The following is an 18,203-nucleotide window of genomic DNA, read 5'->3' as shown; positions in this document are numbered from 1 at the left end:
CAACCAGACAGGGAAGAGGAATCAAATCCCAATGTTCACAAAACTGTAAAATCCACAATCTTGAGAACGAATGACAATATCATAGAGATGTGAATCGTGTGATCGATCGTCTTAACGATCGATTTCGGCTGGAAGGGGGAGGGAATTGGATCGTCGCAGTTTGGGTTTTTTAAATATCGTGTAAATTGTGAAAATCGAAAACCGGCACACTAAAACATCCCTAAAACCCACCCCGACCCTTTAAAATAAATCCCCCACCCTCCCGAACCCCCCCAAAATGCCTTAAATTACCTGGGGTCCAGTGGGGGGGAGGGGAAGGGGGAGGGCGGGAAAACCGGCACACTAAAACAACCCTAAAACCCACCCGACCCTTTAAAATAAATCCCCCACCCTCCCGAACCCCCCCAAAATGCCTTAAATTACCTGGGGTCCAGAGGAAGGGTCCCGGTGTGATCTTTTACTCTCGGACCTCCAGTGCGTTGTAGAAATGGCGCCGGCGCTACCTTTGCCTTGTCATATGACAGGTCAAAGGTAGCGCCGGCGACATTTTGTTTTTTGTCCCCCGATGTCAGGAGCGTAGGAGATCGCTCCCGGACCCCCGCTGGACCCCCAGAGACTTTTGGCCAGCTTGGGGGGGGCCTCCTGACCCCCACAAGACTTGCCAAAAGTCCAGCGGGGGTCCAGGAACGACTTCCTGCACGCGAATCGTGTATGGCCGGCGCCATTTTCCGTACGGAAAAACGATTTGCGGCAGGAGATAGCTCCCGGACCCCCGCTGGACCCCCAGGGACTTTTGGCCAGCTTGGGGGGGGCCTCCTGACCCCCACAAGACTTGCCAAAAGTCCAGCGGGGGTCCGGAACGACCTCCTGCAGTCGAATCGTGTTGCCGTATGGCCGGCGCCGTACGGCCGGCGCCATTTTAATGGCGCCGGCCCTACGGCAAACGTAGCGCCGGCGCCGGCGCCATTTCTACAACGCACCAGAGGTCCGAGAGTAAAAGATCACACCGGGACCCTTCCTCTGGACCCCAAGTAATTTAAGGCATTTTGGGGGGGTTCGGGAGGGTGGGGGATTTATTTTAAAGGGTCGGGGTGGGTTTTAGGGTTGTTTTTTTCTGCCGGTTTTCCCGCCCTCCCCCTTCCCCTCCCCCTTCCCCCGATTTACGATTTTTTGATGATAAATCGGGGGAATTGTTATTGTATCGCGGCTCTAACGATTTTTGACGATTTAAAATATATCGGACGATATTTTAAATCGTTAAAAAATGATTCACATCCCTACAATATCATAAGGCAAGAGCTCACAAAGATCTTTAATCTGCAGCCTCTCCCATGCAATGGGCCACAGGCTGTAGTCAGCTTTTTTGAGCAATTTTTCAACTAATCCTTTATTGTCACTCGATACTCTTTAACAAACAATCACTCAATGTTATTCAATGATAAAGTTCATTCTAACCCGCATCTTTACCCAATTAACTCGCTACTTATTATACTAAATGTTACCCAATAAAATATGAATACTTAGCCACACATATAGGTCTTCTTAAACCATCAAAACCCATCGTTCAAAACTCATCCCGACTTGACTGCACATCAGTCTTCTTCAGAGGAATATTGCAAATTACATGAAGGCAAAATATTCTGTAAATCCGGACTTAGTTTTACGATCGTTTGAGACGCTTTGGTGCCATTATTGAATCCTGTGAGAGACACACACACACATTCACAAACGTACACATGCTCAGACTCACGCGAAGAGAACTCCCTATGCTTCAATACCTCAACCTTTCCTGATATAAACTGAAGAATTTACTGCTCAAAAAGAACTTACTAATATTTAGACCTCTTATTCCATCATCCTTAGAGCTTGCATCTGTCTCAGTGTTCCCTCTGTCATACACACACACACCTGCTCTCTCTTTCACATATATGCATCCTCTTACATGCACATCCTCAGATACCCACACCCACACTCCACTTCTGCTCAGACACACACACACACATACATGCTCAGAGACACACAAGCATAGATACACACAGGTTTCCTCCTACTCATACATATACCAAAGCCTCTCCCAGCAGCCCTGGCCCTCCACTTCTGCCGTGGGGCAGGTTGGAAGCTACCTGGTGGCTTGTTTTTTCCTTCTGGCTACCTAGTGGGTTAGGAACCATGTGGTCCTGCAACTCCTCATCTTGACTTCATGGCTCTGCAACTCATCTTTGCCGTGTGGCAGATTGGGAACTATTTCGTGGCCCTATGGCTCCTCCATTTCTTCACCTCATGGCACTGAAATCTCTCATCTTTGCCACGCGGTGGGTTGCAAACCACTGCATGATCCTAGACCTCCTGTTCTTCACCATGCGGTGCTACAGCTCCTCCGCTTCTTCGCCATGCAGCCCTCTGCCATACCTGATCTTTGCTGCATGGTGGGTTGAGAACTGCCACGCAGCCCTGCAATGCCCTCCTCTTCACCGCTGCAGCCCTGCAGTTCCTCCTCTTCTTTGTGGAGTGGCAGAGTCAGCAATTCATTCAACTCGGTTGTGGTCCTGAGACCGCCACCCCCTCCAGGCCACTGACTTGTGCAAGTGCATGGCTTACCCAGTGGGTTGCGCCAGTCCTGGACAAGTTTCTGGAGGAGCAGTCCATAAACTGCTATTAGTCAAATTGACTTGAGAATTAGCCATTGCTTATTACCAGCATTAGTATCATGGAATCTATTTAATGTTTGAGAGTTTGCCAGGTACTTCTATCCTGGATTTGCTCTGTTAGAAACAGGATGCTGGGCTTGATGGACCCTTGGTCTGACCCAGTATGAGTCTACCTCCCCTGGGAGTTAGTTTCTACTATAAGCTTTTAAATAGGACAGAGGCAGCCATGATGTGGGTATTCCCACAATGCTCAATGAGGGCATGTAAATACACTTTTATCATCATCATCATAATTTATTTATGACAAGCCTTTCCAGCAAGGGAATTCAAGGTGTGCTTCAGATAGAATTATTAATATAGTAAATCACAGCAATTTTTTATAAGACATACATTAACAATTAAAAGAGTTAAATAGTGTTGTTGAAAAAAGGTACATAATATAAATAGTGTAATATGCATAGGTGGTGCAATATCGCTAAGGGGCCATATTCAGGGTATGTAGCTAGAATTTGGCCACATAATTCAGGGGTGGGCAGGAGGCATATTGGGACTTGCCAGAGTTAGCCGCATAAGTTATGCAGCTAATTCCGATATTTGTGTTGCGTCCATCGGTCTCAGATGGCTTCGACCTCTGGCCTCACCTTTCTTCCTTCTCTCTTCTCAAGCCTTGGGAGGTTGGCTGCCACCGCGTTCTCATGCCGCTCTCCCCGGCGTCCCTGGATCGGCAACAGCGATGGCGTTCGCCATGTTCTTCCTAAGACCTCCTAGGGTGCACGCGCGCATGCCACCCATGTCTTTATCTACGTCATGGCGGGAACCTCGGGGGCATCCCCTCCAAGTGACGTCAGCACATCCTGGTATTTAGCCTGCCCTTCGTTTGCTAAGAAATCAAGTTAGCAAGGACTAGGATTGGAATGCTCTGGTCTAAGCTGCTCTGCCGCTTCCTGCTGCCACTGGAAGCTCTTTCCGCCCTTTGGGGTAATTCTATGCTAACTTGGGTACCCGCTCCTCGGGGGCCCTTCTACTTTCTTTCAGGTGCCTATCCTGGGATACCAGGTACTCACTCCTCGAGGGCCTGCTCCCATCTACATCTTGATATTTTCTCAGGACCTGCAATCCCATCAAGGTGATGTCAAAAGAGTTCTGCAGAGACTTCGCGAGAACCACCTGTACGCCAAATTGGCCAAATGAGAATTTCATAAAGAATCCGTGCCTTTCTTGGGTTACATCGTCTCAAACAAGGGATTGCAGATGAACCCTCAGAAGCTTGAGAGTATTCAAAAATGATCACAACCCACTGTCTGAAAGCTCTAAGACGATTTTTGGGATTTACCAACTACTACCGGACCTTTATTAAAAATTACTCTTCACTGACTGTTCCATTAACAGCAATAACTAAGAAGGGAGCCAACACCGCTAATTGGTCTACAGAGGCTGTGACCGCATTCCAGAAGTTAAAAGATACCTTTCAAAGCAAACCATGTCTTCACCATCCTGACCCTGCGAGACCCTTCTTTGTGGAAGTCGATGCCTCTGATGTAGGTGTTGGGGCCATGCTAAGCCAGACTGGTGACTCAAAGACTTTGCACCCCTGTTCATTCTTTTCCCGACGCTTCTCGCCAGCGGAGAAGAACTACGGCATTGGGGATAAAGAACTGCTGGCAATAAAAATGGCATTTGAAGAATGGCGCCCCTGGCTTGAAGGTGCACAACATCGGATTACTGTTTTTACTGATCACAAAAATCTGGAATACCTCCGTCACGCTCAACGTCTCAACCATAGACAGGTGAGATGGTCCCTGTTCTTCAACAGATTTGATTTTGTACTAAAATATCACCCTGGTGACAAGAAAGTCAGAGCAGATGCATTATCTCGGTCCTTCCTCTCAGAGGATGTTCCTGATGAACCTCAGCATATTATTGACCCGAAGCGAGTGGTCCTCTCAGCTACACATCCGGTACCCCCGGGCAAGACCATTGTACCCCACAACTTAAGAAAGAAACTGCTAAGATGGGCTCATGATTCAAAACCTACTGGACACTCTGGTCAACGGCGAACACTGGCCAAGCTACAAAAGTACTATTGGTAGCCCACCATGAAGGAAGACACCCTAGCTTACGTGGCTTCCTGTTCTAATTGTGTCAGACAGAAACCTCCACCTGGACGTCCTCTGTGCTTTTCTGGATATCCAAAATCCTGCTGGAGCTTTTAGAATAGACCTCCCATTTTAAAGACCATATGTCAAGAGTGGTGTATATAATCTTGTTAATGACTTGGGAGGTTCTGGCCTGGATCTTGGATTGTGATGCTTTTGTTGTGGCAATTAAATGCATTTTTAATGATCCAGACCACCTGATTTCAGCCTTTACCTTCCGGCTCCACATGAAACATGGGAGCAACAGCAGTATTCTGTGGAGCTCTGCACAGTCATGGCAGAACAGACTGGAATAATGAGGCCCTTGTTGTGACCTCTTGAAATGGATTAGTGAATCAGATCAAGGATGAGCTGATCTGATGGGAGCTGCCTTTAGAGCTGGATGCCTTGATCCTCTTGTTTCTGTACCTGAATGCCGATATCCTAGAATGACAATGGGAGCTCCAGTCTTCTGCCACAAGCCATATGTTCCATGCAGTCCCAGAGGTAAACCCTGCTCCACCACTTGAAGAGCCTATAGAACTGGACTATATTAGCACTTGCCTTTCCCAAATAGAGAAAGATCACAGGAAACAACTGGGGCTTTGCTTCTATCGTGCTGACCTCGGACACTTGGTCACAAATTGTTCATATAAATCTAGGTCTGGTTAACATTAATCACCGGCATCACAGGAACAGAATCCTTTGGACTTTATTGATGTTTTCTTCAATTATGTTGCCCAGCATCTCTTACAGTTTGTCTACTTGTGTTGGTCATTGGGGTTGGCAGAAACTCTGGCTCTCATTGACTCCAGTAGGCAATTTCATTATCCTGGATTTTGTCTATTTGTACGGAATTCCGACCCAATCCTATATGGTCTCTGTTGTTGCCATTAATGGTCAACCCTTGAATCAAGGGGAGGTGCAATGGGTGACACTGGACCTGAATTTACTAGTGGTTTCATGGTACTGTGAAACCATTTGTCAGAGAACCAGCAGCCAGGGCTGGTCTTGAGGAGTAGCACTCAGGTCACTCCAAAGGCCCTTTCCGACCACAGATAAGTGTGAACCCTTGTGCTGCAACATGACCTGCATAGCCCCAGGGCTGGCCATGGTCCACGCCGCAGGCGGGTGAGTGCATCCAGGTACAAGCTAACTGAAGACACAGAATCCAAGCAAGATAAGGCATCAAGTGAAGACTAAAGACAAGGAGTCCCAGCAAGATGAGGCTCCAGATGAAGACTGAAGACAGGAACAACAGATCCAGGCAAGACCAAGGCTCCAGCAGAGAAGGCACAAGAACTCAGGAACTCAAAAGACTATGACCAAGACTAGGAACTCAGGAGCAGGACTCTGAAGACATGAAACCGGACTCTGGTCTGAAGGCTGAAAACACTAGATGATGGAACAAGGCAAAGACCACTGGAACCAGATTCAGAACAGGACGCTGAAGCAGGCTAAAGACACCAGAAGCTGGGAAAAGGCAAAGATTAGGACAATGGAACAAGGCAAAGACCACAGGAGACCTTGCAGGACCGTAGACTTGGAATTAGAAGCAAAGATCTAGCATCAGGAATGAAGACAAGGACAAGGAACCCACAGAACCAGGAGCAAGAATCCAGAGACCTTGCGAAGGCAACAAAGAAATGACTAAGGATCCCTTTTATAAGGCTGGCAGGCAAGGACTTCATCTTAGGGTGCCATAGACTTTTCCCACCATGGGCCCTTTAAATACAAAGCTGAGGCAGTGCATCTAAGGGATGCTGGGGACTGCTGGAGACAGCAATGTTCAGGCAGTGTCAGAAACATCAGCTCTTTGGCCACGCAGGATGGCGTTGACAGCATCTCCAGCCACAAAGAGCAGCAGCACACAGTGCCAAGAGCAGAGCTTGTGTCCAGCCAGCAGTGATGAGTGAAGCCACTCACAGGACCTTCCCACAAGGGGTAAATCTAACACCATTTCATTCTGGATCCTTGATTTGCCATATTGTATGGATCTTTAGGAGTTATCTTGGCTTCAGTTACATTACACACTCATTGACTGATGCTCAGGACCGCTTGTCTTCTTGCTTCTCCTCTTATGTTCTAGATCCAGGATCAATAGACTCTACCCTTGTGGCCTTTGTAGTAGAAATACCCCTGGGTCTTCTGAGGCAGTACCACGCTTTTGCAAATGTTTTCAGCTAAGTAGGCAGAGACGCTTCCTAGGCCTCAGAAATGTGATTGTGCCATCTAACTGTTTACTGGAACATGCTACCACATAGCCAGACATGCCCCTTCTCTGGCCATGTCCATATACATTAAGGAAAATCTGGCGCGAGGCTGTCAAAATCCCCTGCCAGTGCAAGATTCTTTTTCATACAAAACAAAGATGGTTTAGTTTAGCTTATTTGTTTTCTTAATTGCTTTTATAATTAGTAAATCTAAGTGATGTTCGATATATAAAATTTGTAACAGAAATACACAATGGAACTAAGACCAATCAATTACTTATAGGACAAATATTTATTTATTTATTTGAAAAATTTTCTTGAACACCAATCACCATTTGTAGGTGGTTTACAATAAAATGTTCATAATCATAGCAGCAGATATATGCAAAAATTTCAAAACATAAAATCAACAATAAAAACAACCATGAAAACAATCACCATGAAAGTATCAGATAACAACTAAAATTAAATCAGTTTCACCACAAATTATATACATAAAAATAAAACATTAAAACATAAGTTAAAATAATAAGACTGAATTTAAAAAAAGTAAAGGTACAATTAGGTTAAAACAGATAATATTTAAAAGACTTGCATAAAATTAAATAGCCATGCAAATGTGTGTTAATCCTTCTCAAAGCAAACAGATAATGGCAAAGAATTCCATAAGAGAGGTGCCAAGTAAGAAAACTGATAGGGATGTGAATCGTGTCCTCGATCGTCTTAACGATCAATTTCGGCTGGGAGGGGGAGGGAATCGTATTGTTGCCGTTTGGGGGGGTAAAATATCGTGAAAAATCGTGAAAAATCTAAAAATCTAAAAATCGCAAAACCGGCACATTAAAACCCCCTAAAACCCACCCCCGACCCTTTAAATTAAATCCCCCACCCTCCCGAACCCCCCCCAAATGACTTAAATAACCTGCGGGTCCAGCGGCGGTCCGGAACGGCAGCGGTCCGGAACGGGCTCCTGCTCCTGAATCTTGTTCCGGCGCCTCGCTGAACAACCTCCTGCAGTCGATCTCCTGCCGGCGCCATTTTCCGTACGAAAACGATTCGCGGCGGGAAATCGCTCCCTGACCCCCGCTGGACCTCCAGGAACTTTTGGCCAGCTTGTGGGGGGCCTCCTGACCCCCACGAGACTTGCCAAAAGTCCAGCGGGGGTCCGGAAGGACCTCCTGCCGTCCAATCGTGTTCGTCTATGGCCGCCGCCATTTTTCGGCGCCATTTTGGAAAATGGCGCCGGCTGAAGACAACAAGATTCAGGAGCAGGAGCCCGTTCCGGACTGCTGCCGTTCCGGACCGCCGCTGGACCCGCAGGTTATTTAAGTCATTTGGGGGGGGTTCGGGAGGGTGGGGGATTTAATTTAAAGGGTCGGGGGTGGGTTTTAGGGGGTTTTAGTGTGCCGGCTCACGATTCTAACGATTTATAATGATAAATCGTTAGAATCTCTATTGTATTGTGTTCCATAACGGTTTAAGACGATATTAAAATTATCGGACGATAATTTTAATCGTCCTAAAACGATTCACATCCCTAAAAACTGATCTCATGGGTTTGTTCTAATCTAATCTCCTTAGGGGAGGGAAATCTTAATAACTCCTATTGCAAAGAATGCAAAGTGTGTCCATGTTGGTAAGAAATAAGTACATTTGAAAGATAAGGGAGAATATCCAAGTACAAGACTTTAAAAGTAAGGCATAAATCGTACCCAACAAGTAATTGCTAGCCACTAAAGATCTTGCAATAGGGGAGTTACATGATTAAACCTCTTCCTTCCAAAGATCAATTTCACACCTGTATTTTATATGATCTGCATCTTTTTCATAAGGCTTACAGGTAAGCCATAATAGAGGATATTACAATAATGAATAAGGGAGTGAGGCCTTAAACATTTTGTTTTGGATTTTCCCCCCCTGGGTTTTGTTTCTTTGCAGAAATGAAAAAAACATTTTAAAAATAAAACAGGACCTCTTCATGCCCCACTGTGCCCCTCACCCTCCTCAAAAAAGTCCTGGGGCCGGGAACTATATTGGCCCCCACTTACCCCATCTGCGGGGGTCCTAATGGGCAGGCGGGATGTCCACCACCCCCTGCCCCGAAGACATCAATATGGCTGGCAATGGCACTGGTCAGCCCTAAGACTAGCGCCATAATGTGACATTAAAATGACGACAGAAAGCCCGGTGCCATAATGTGATGTCAAAATAGCACTTTCTCAGGACCAGCCAGTGCCATTTTCTTGTACAGCCGAACAAAGATATCTTTAAATGGAATAGGAAAGCCAGCCATCAAGGCCGAAGAGAGTTCAGGTTTGTCTCTCTTCCTAATAATCCACATTGCTTTAGATTTTTCTGGATTCACTTTTGATTTAAAAAGGAAAAGCCAGTTGGAAAGCTTTTGATAGGCAATCATTAAATTTAGTAAGTGATTCAGAGCACTTTGAATCTAAATACTGTATATGATGACCTAAATATTGTTGGCATAAAAGAAACAACTAAAACCTAGGCTTTGAATTATAGTAGGCAAGGGTGTCAAACATTGATTAAACAATGTGGGGGACATTATTGATCCCTGCAATACTCCCCCAAGTAAAGTGCTGTACCTGCCACACATTTGTAAGCTTCATGCCACACATTTGTAAGCTTCATGAAGAATTGTTGATATAAATTGCCTGTCTCTCTCGACGCAGCCTCGGCGAAACATGGGTCCATGTCGGGGGACCCCTTTGAAAGTTACAATAACTACAGTGGAGTTGCCATATGAATAAAAAGATTTATTTGAATATTTATAACGGACTATGCAAAGGTTTTCTGCATTCATCTTGCTGATATATGAACCCTAGGTAAGCCATGTTTCAGTTTTTATCTCCAGCATTCCTGCTCAACTCCGTGTTCCTGGTCTACTGGTGTGCTCCAGCTTTCTGCTCTGTTCCAGACTTCTCATTTCTTGTTTGTATCAGGGGCTACTCCCTTTTTAATGCTTCGCAGATCCCCAGCACCTGAGGACTCAACCTGAGAGGAAGGTGGTTGTCATAGGCAGAAGACACCCAGCTTCTCTGTTTTTACCATCTGCTGCCTAGATTTGCTTCTCCAGACATTAGGCCATTCATTCCTGGGGCAACCCACAGATGAGATAGATGTCATGAGGGGCAAAGCTGTCAGACAGTGGAACAAGCACTTCAAGGCACTGTGACAGATGTAAAGCAGAACAAACAGTGCCAGGAAAAGCCCAAGGTACCAAAAGAGGGGCAAAGGTTACCAAAAATAGTGGCATGACTATCCCATTACATTATAAGAGGGTCAAGTCAGCACCAATAGTAGTATCAATGCTCCAAAGCATCAAGAGAGGGGTAAAGTGGCCCAAATAGCCAAGCCACCATAAGAGGGGCAAAGCATCACAAACAGGGCCATCTTTCATACAGTACTATACCGTATCATCGGGAAAAGCAACACCTGCTTGATTTAGGTTTAAGGGGAGGCTGAAATGCTATGCATGCCTAACTCTCCCTGATGGTACACTGGTGGCAACTAGATGATATAAGAGCAGAAAGCACTAGCCAGATATAGGTGAGCTGTGCTGCATACCCAGGTGATGGACCAAAGACATATCTTAGTTCATATCTTACAGGTGATCAGGGGAATGATGAAAGGCAGGCTAGCCTGGAAAAACAGGAATATTCCTTGTTTTTCATTACAGACAGGGGCAGCAATGTGATCAGTGCAATGAATGAAGGGTGCCTCAAGGTAATTCATTGCTTCGCCCATTGTTACACTTGACAGTAAAGGACTTCTTCAAGCTGAGGGGCAACTTTGTTCTATAGGATCTGATACAGAGGTGTAGGAAAATCATGGAGAATTTTAATTGGAGCATGAAGGATGGGTAGCAGCTATGGCAGAAATAGGAAGCAATGAGGGCACCTCTGCACCCCTTATTCAAAATGTTGGCATCAGGTGGAATTCCACTTATTTCATAATGCAGATATTATTGGAGCAACAGACACTGACATAGGTTTGGATTGCTCCATAGAGCATCAGATTGGTTACCCATGACACAAGTGTTGCATGTCCTGAAGGCCTTCAAAATTGTCATGGAGGCCTTGAGTTCGACAAAAGCCACCCTGGAGAAGGTCATGCCCATAATCAACCTCTTTGGGGAGAAGTTAGATGGTTTCCAGCAGGAGTAGGGAATGGCACCAGAGGTGTTGGTGCTCATGAAGGCTTGCATCTGCAATTTAAATTCAGCCCAAACCTCACAAAGCAGGATTCTTACATGTTAGCCACCTTGTGTGACCCACAAGTGAATGGGAGTATTATCTTCCATTCCAATAACTGATTTTTAGGTTGCAGAAATATGAGCACAAGAGGAAGAGGAAACAGCTGAGGATAGCAAGAGTTTCCAATGCAGTACTGTCAGTATCAGCAGCACTCTAAAAGCAACCAGTTCTTTCCCCATCCTTATCCATCCTTGGTTCTCCTGATAAAGGCCATTGCTACAGTACTTGGCAGTAAAAAGTATTGACCACTCCACCAAAGGATGCCCTAGCACATAATTCAGTCATGCGAAACCTTGCGGAGCTCATTCAGATCATAGCCACAGACCCCTTGGCATACTGGGAACACAAGGCGGCGGGTTGGCCAGTCTTCATCAAGGTCACCCAACATTTCCTTTGCTGCCTAACAATTAGAGAGAGGAAAAGTGGCCCAAACAGCGGCAGCAACACCAAAGGCACTGTGAGAAGGGCAAAGGAGCACCAACAGTGGCATCAATACCAAAAGGCACCAAGAAAGGGGCAAAGTGGATCAAACAGCATCATGAAAAGTCATAAGATTACCTGTAGCAGTTCCATGGCCAAGATCAGATGTGACTTTTTTAAGAGGTAGAAACCAGCTAGAGATGCAGGGTTGAGTGAGAAGCTGGAACAGTAGCCCCCTACTTACATCTTCTCTGTTGATATTGTGCAGGGACAGAAGGAGGGAGACTCAGTGGAGGATAGCAACATCCAGAGGGCACTAGGAGCCAAGAGCATCAATAAAAATCAGCACAGCATTCTCTGTTTTGTTCTAACCAGTGTCTGCAGCAGATCTTTGATGAATATACTGATTCATTTGAATCATGTTTTAGACGTGAAGAAGTGAAGGAAGGAGACATTGAAAGTCTAGTAACTGCAGAGGAATTGCAGATCCTGGTCACTCACTGGCATGATATTCGGTGAGCAACCACAGGTAGATGGTATATGTGCAGAAATAATAACTGATAATGCCGGGACCAAGAGCAAACTCCAGCAACAACAGGTAGTCAAAAGCATGGGAAATGCCCCTGGCCTTTTCCCCTTTCATCTACCCTCAACCCCCCAAGAGCAGTACCCAAGGATGCAAAGAAAGGATTCAACAAGAAATCAAACATATGGAAACATAGCAAAAGGGTCATCAATCACCAAACCAGAAACCCTAGTCCCTTACTCCATTTATGTAATAAGGAAACAATATCAGGGTCACTTCAGACTTCCTCCAGAAATTTCCTCTGGCTTCACCCTGCCCAAGGATAGTAAGTTCACAGTCTCCTTTCTAGATGGTTCAATTAGATTTTTACTTTATGTAGAGTTCTGAGGACCAGGTTACATGACAGTACCACTATAAACCTTCTCCAGAGTTTTCTCTGGCTTCAGGTCACTGCTTTGCCTTCTATTTGTGGTATTTTGGAGTCTTCATACCACTGTTGTTGGTTCTGCTTTGTCCCTCTTGTGCTGCTTTGGAGTGTTCATGCCATCGTTCATGCCCTTTGCCCTTCTCTTGGTATCCTGGAATACCTGTTGGTGCTGCTTTGACCCTTTCACTTTGCCTTGAAGGTTCTTGGAGGGAGCCCAATTTCTTGTGTATTCTTGACTGAAGAACAGTATTTCATCTATCGGGAAAAGTCATGCTCTTTGCCTGAATGCACAACTTTGGAAGGGACAATCATGGACTGGTGAGGGAAGAATGGGACATTTGCCTAGCCAGTCAGAGCAGTCAAATCAACCCTAGCGATTAATGGGGTGAGAAATGTCACAGCCAGATCCCCCTTATATCTCTCAGATGATGCCTTGGAGTCTTCATGTCACTTTTGTTTTTGCCTTGGATGTTCTTGCCTCTGTTGGTACTGTTCTGTCTCTCCCACAGCACCTTGGGGTGTTCCTGCTACTGCTGGTGCTGTTTTGCTCCTCGCATGGTGCCTTGAGGTATTCATGCCGCTCAGTGGTAATTTTCTAACAAAATCAGTGCTAGCTCTGGGCCAGCAGCAGCTTCCATCTTTCACTTTTTCCCAATGAAGAAAAGAAAGCAAGTTAAAAAGGATTCCATGTCTTCAACAATAGGGTCCAAATTGGCGACCTGATATGACCTGGTAAAAAATCACCACTGATGTCTCTCTTTGGGCTGCTTCACCCCTTTCATGGAGCCTTGGGGTTCTCGTGCCACTTTTATTGGTGCCCTTTGCCCCTCTTTTGATGCCTTGTGCTGTTCATGACACCATTTGTGCTCCTTTGCTGCTCTCTTGGTGCCACTGTTGGTTCCTCTTTGCCCTTCCTACAGTGCCTTGAAATGTTCTTGCCATTCTTAGTGCTGCTTTGTCCTGGTTTAGTGCCTTGGGCTGTTCATGCCACTGTTGTTGGTGCCCTTTACCCCTCTTTTGGTTCCTTGGGGGGGTTCATGACACTGTTCATTCTGCTTTGCCCCTCTCATGGTGTCTTGAGGGGTTCAAGCCTCTGTTGGTGTTGCTTTGCCCCTCTCATGATGCCTAACAGCAGTAGTTCTCATGCATTGATTTCTTGCCACTAGATTACTGTAATATTTTATACCAGGGTGTATGAAAGGCTCAATAAATTGTATGGAATTTCTTCAGATTACTGTGATGAAAATTCTTTTTGAAGCTAAAAAATTTGATCATGTCTCTCCTTTATTAATTGATCTACACTGGCTCCCTATTGCTCTTTGAATTAGTTTTAAGATACTTAATATTGTTTTTATATATCTGCATAGGGGCCACCCACAGTACTTACCTGATTTATTATCACCCCATTGCCCATTTGTTCTCTCTGTTCCTTCCAGGTATAGCTGCTTGCTATCCCACCACCTCTGTAATCGGGTTAGAACAAGCAAGCTGATCAGCTTTTAGTTATATGGCGCCCTCTTTGTGTATTGCTTTGCCACTTACTTTGAGGCAAGAGAAAAATTATTTAAATTCAAGAAAGAGATTAAAGCCTTGCTTTTTTAGGCCTTAATTTTTGTTTTCCTTTCTTCCTGCTTCCCAGGCCTGTTAATTTATTAAGAATCATTTTTGTTTATTTTCTGTCCTTGGCCTCATTTTGTCATTGGAATTTATGAGTTGTATCTGCAGGTTCACGTTAAGTATGATTGGTTTATTATTATATTTTTGCTTTGTGATAGAAGGTTGAAGCATGCATAGATATAGGTTTTAATTATACTCAATTTTGTTAAACCATATTGGGACAGATTTTCGAAGACCTACGCGTCTAAATCCAGGAGGATTTACGCTCGTAGGGGGGTTACGCGCGCCGGGCCTATTTTCAAAAGTCCCGGCGGCACACATAAAGCCCTGGAACGCGCGTATGTCCCGGGGGCTTTTCTGAATGGGTGGGCAGGGGGCGTGACGGGGGCGGGGCAGGCGGTCCGGGGGCTTGGTGGGGTGGTCCGTGGACATGGCTGGGCGGTCCAGGGGCTTCCGGGAGGTGTGGCTGAGGACTCCGGCACAGGGGGATCGGGGGGGGGGGGTTTCTTTAGGGCTGGGGGGAGGGACAGGGAGGGGAAGGTGTGGGGGATGGAATGTGGAAAGCCAACGGGGCTCCCCGAGGGCTCGGCGTGCGCAATTTGCACTAGTGTGCATCTCCTTGCGCGCGCCAACCCCTGATTTTATAACATGCAAGCGGCTGCATGCGCATGTTATAAAATTGGGCATACATTTGTGCGCGCCAGCTTATGTTTTAAAATCTGCCCCATTATGTTTTTATTTTTCTCTGGTTATTTATTTTTTTGGTTTTGTTAATTGTGACCTTTGTTATATTTTAAATTTTGTAAATTCAGGTACTTTTTGGTTTTCTTTATCTTATGATTATGTGATAAATCAAGGAAATAAACTAAAGTTCTGAACAGAGTCCGCAGGACATGCCCAGCCAGTATGATCTCCGGAATATTCACAGTGGGTGTGCTTGAATGAGAGCTGCATATAAATCAAATAAATAAATAAATAAATGGAGGCAGTGTATGCAAATCTTGCTTATGCATATTCACTGTGTATATCCAGAAAACCAAAACCTAGATTGGGTGTGTCTCAAGGACCGGGATGAAAGCCACTGCCAGGGAGAGTTTTCACAATTGTTTCTGATACTTTGCCCCTCTCACAGTGCCTTGGGCTGTTCAAGTCACTGTTGATGCTACTTTTCTTTCCTCCATTATCGGTGTTTTGGAGAGCCTAAAATAAGATACATTGCTCCCCCCATTGATTGTAAGGGAAACGAATGAAACAAAGTAACAAATAAAATGAATGAACATGAGAACCAAAAGGAACAAAACACATACGAAATAGCAACCGAACCAAGCCAAAAATGCTTTATGTGCATGCTCCTATTTCAATGGTTTCTCAATGTACGGTGAAGACATTAAAATATTAAGACCATGCAGCTATAAGCTGCTAAACAGATCAATATGGCCAGATGCAGAGCAGGAGCAGTAGAGCAGCAGTGAGAGGGGAAAGAGGTGGCGTACGACAGGAGCCACAAGATACTGCAAAGCAAGGGGAAGAACAAGAGGCTTTGCATAATATCTGACCAGTAGGCAGCTGCAGGATCAGCTTCTCACATTAGGGCCGATGAAATAAGACCTGTGCTGAAGTTGACGCTATTTTTCTGCGCGCATTTTTTTTAGTGCATGCGGCAAAATCAGGCGGCTCCACGGGATGTAATAAGGGGACAGCATATGTCCCCTTATTAAATGAGATATGCGCAAAAAATGAGTGGAATACCTAATACTCATGCTACTACACACATAAAAGCCCCGATGCAGAAATACACGGGAAAACAGGCACTAAAATAGACGCTCATGGACAAAAGTTGCAGACTTATTTCTAATGATTTCAAGTTACTACTATTCAAACGTAAATTGTTTCACCTCCTACAGCCCTTTTATTCAAAAAATAAATTGTTTCAGCTCCTACTGGTCCTTTCACTCCATAGTTTTCTGATGCCAGGTTGGGTATCCGTGCAGCCTTTTCCTTGCCGGGTGCCCTGCTGGGGAAGAGCATGGATCAGCCCTGCTGGTAGAGAGCAAGAGTGGGGACGGATGGACAAGCAATCTCTGGGGGCTACAGACAAAAGTGCAGACACCATCCAGAGCCACAGCATCGCCGGAACTGGGACCAAAAGCTTCCAAAGCGGTAGGAGTGATTGCGTTCAGCAAGCACCAGGCAACCAGCGAGAAAAAGGCTGCATGGACACACAACCTGGCATCAGAAAACTATTCAGGAAATGAGAGTTTAAAGAAGCTCAACAAAGCTAATGAGAACTAATGTCAGGCACTTTCACTTAACTCTTACCCTGGCCCAGGCAATAAAAAACCCGCATTAAAATATCTCTCTGCCAGCGTGGTTCCCTGCATAGCCCATGTGTGTGCATGTTTTTTATGAGCTAAATATGTTATTGCATACACGAGTAAGATTAGCGCAGAAAACCATATGCAATTACCCTCGCAAAAACCCATGGCAGCTTTTGCGCAGCTTATTACTTCGGCCCCATTATGCCACAGGATCACAGGAAACCTGAGTCCCTGCAGTAACATACTTATAAAATCCACAGCACCTTTCTTCCCTAAACTGGTTTTGAGCTCAAAATGCTTTTTATTTATTTATTCCACTTACCTGTTCCATTACCCCTGCCTGTGATTACTTGTCTCTCACCAAACTGAGCCCTATAAGTTTGTCTACTCTATAAAGAAACAAAATGAGCACACACACAGCAAATACTAACAATTCAGTAGAGGGAACTTGGCATCTTTCTTGTAGGTTCTCATCCATTTATCAAAGCAGGGAGTCTAAAACTAATGTCATTTATGCAAGTTTGCCACCTGCTGGTCTGCTTGCAGAGGAAAAAGACATTTAAAAATGTCAGTTTCTGAGTTATATCTTTGTTTCATATTTTTGTTTAAGATCAGAATGTTTTGTCTGCATGCCTGCAGTGACTAACTTTATTTTCAATACTTGAATGCTTTATGGTTTTACTGTGATCCTGAAATATGGTTAATACAGCAGAAACTTTATAATAATAGTATTTATCATTTTATGGCACTACTGGATGTGCATTGGTGTACATCATAACTCCCTACCCCAAAGAGCTTACAATCTAACTGGGTACCTGAGACAACTGGAGATTTAGGGGCCATTGTACCAAGTGGCAAATGGCTTCGCAAACATGATTTTGCACTTTAAAAAGGAAATAGCGCATTTAATCATGTTTGAGAAATTTTGCATGTTATTTGCCAAGGTGAAATGTTGTGTTTGCGAAGCCATTTGCCCAACTTATACAAAATAGCTTAAAGAGCTGAAAAATCCTATAAATCATCTCATTAATGATTCTGTATAAGCAAAGTTTAACATTCACATTTCAGAAAATCAGATTTTGTGTGAAGCGTAACTACACCGTCGAAGTGTAGATATTTTTTTTGTCTGATTTTGTAGAAACCTTTTAGCAAACCTTTGAACTGAGCAGAATTTTGCATACTATTCAAATGAACCAGCAACGTACATTCTTTTGCATGTTACTGGCATATTTCCAAGGAAAACTCTATGGCTTAGTAGTACATTGGCCACAGAGTGACTTGTCCAAGGTCACAAAGATCATTGATGGAAGATGAACGATTTGAACACTGGTGTCCCTGGCTCCCAGTTCATTGGTCTAACCACTAGTTCAAGCCTCTCTTTATTTCCATCTGCATGTCAAACTCCTTTGAGGGAAAGTTAAATGAAAACTGTACTCAGTGGAGGAAAGTAAATAGTGAATTGCCTAAAGGATCTGAACTGGGACAGGTGCTTTTAATATATTTATAAATGATCTGGAAAGGGGAACGAGTGAGGTAATTAAATTTGCAGACAACACAAAATTATTCCAAGTTGTTAAATCACAAGCAGATTGCAGGAAATTGCAGGAGGACGTTATGAGAAT

At 44.7% G+C, this 18,203-nt stretch overlaps 2 long non-coding RNA genes across 2 annotated transcripts in view; one reads left to right on the top strand and one right to left on the bottom strand.

Annotated features, from left to right (window-relative positions):
- The window catches only part of LOC115090192, a 90,392-nt gene extending 73,426 nt beyond the window's left edge, over positions 1-16,966 (bottom strand). Inside the window, exon 1 of the long non-coding RNA XR_003856332.1 lies at positions 16,904-16,966. This is a non-coding gene — a long non-coding RNA (uncharacterized LOC115090192). The remainder of the gene's footprint in view (positions 1-16,903) is intronic.
- LOC115090191 overlaps positions 1-18,203 on the top strand; it is a 108,327-nt gene that overhangs the window by 76,442 nt on the left and 13,682 nt on the right. The gene's annotated exons all lie outside the window — the stretch shown is intronic.

Source organism: Rhinatrema bivittatum, chromosome 4 (assembly GCF_901001135.1).
Source record: "Rhinatrema bivittatum chromosome 4, aRhiBiv1.1, whole genome shotgun sequence".
In the NCBI taxonomy this organism is placed as follows: Eukaryota; Metazoa; Chordata; class Amphibia; order Gymnophiona; family Rhinatrematidae; genus Rhinatrema; species Rhinatrema bivittatum.
Note: the sequence above shows the minus strand (reverse complement) of the source record. Positions and strands in the feature narration are given on the sequence as shown.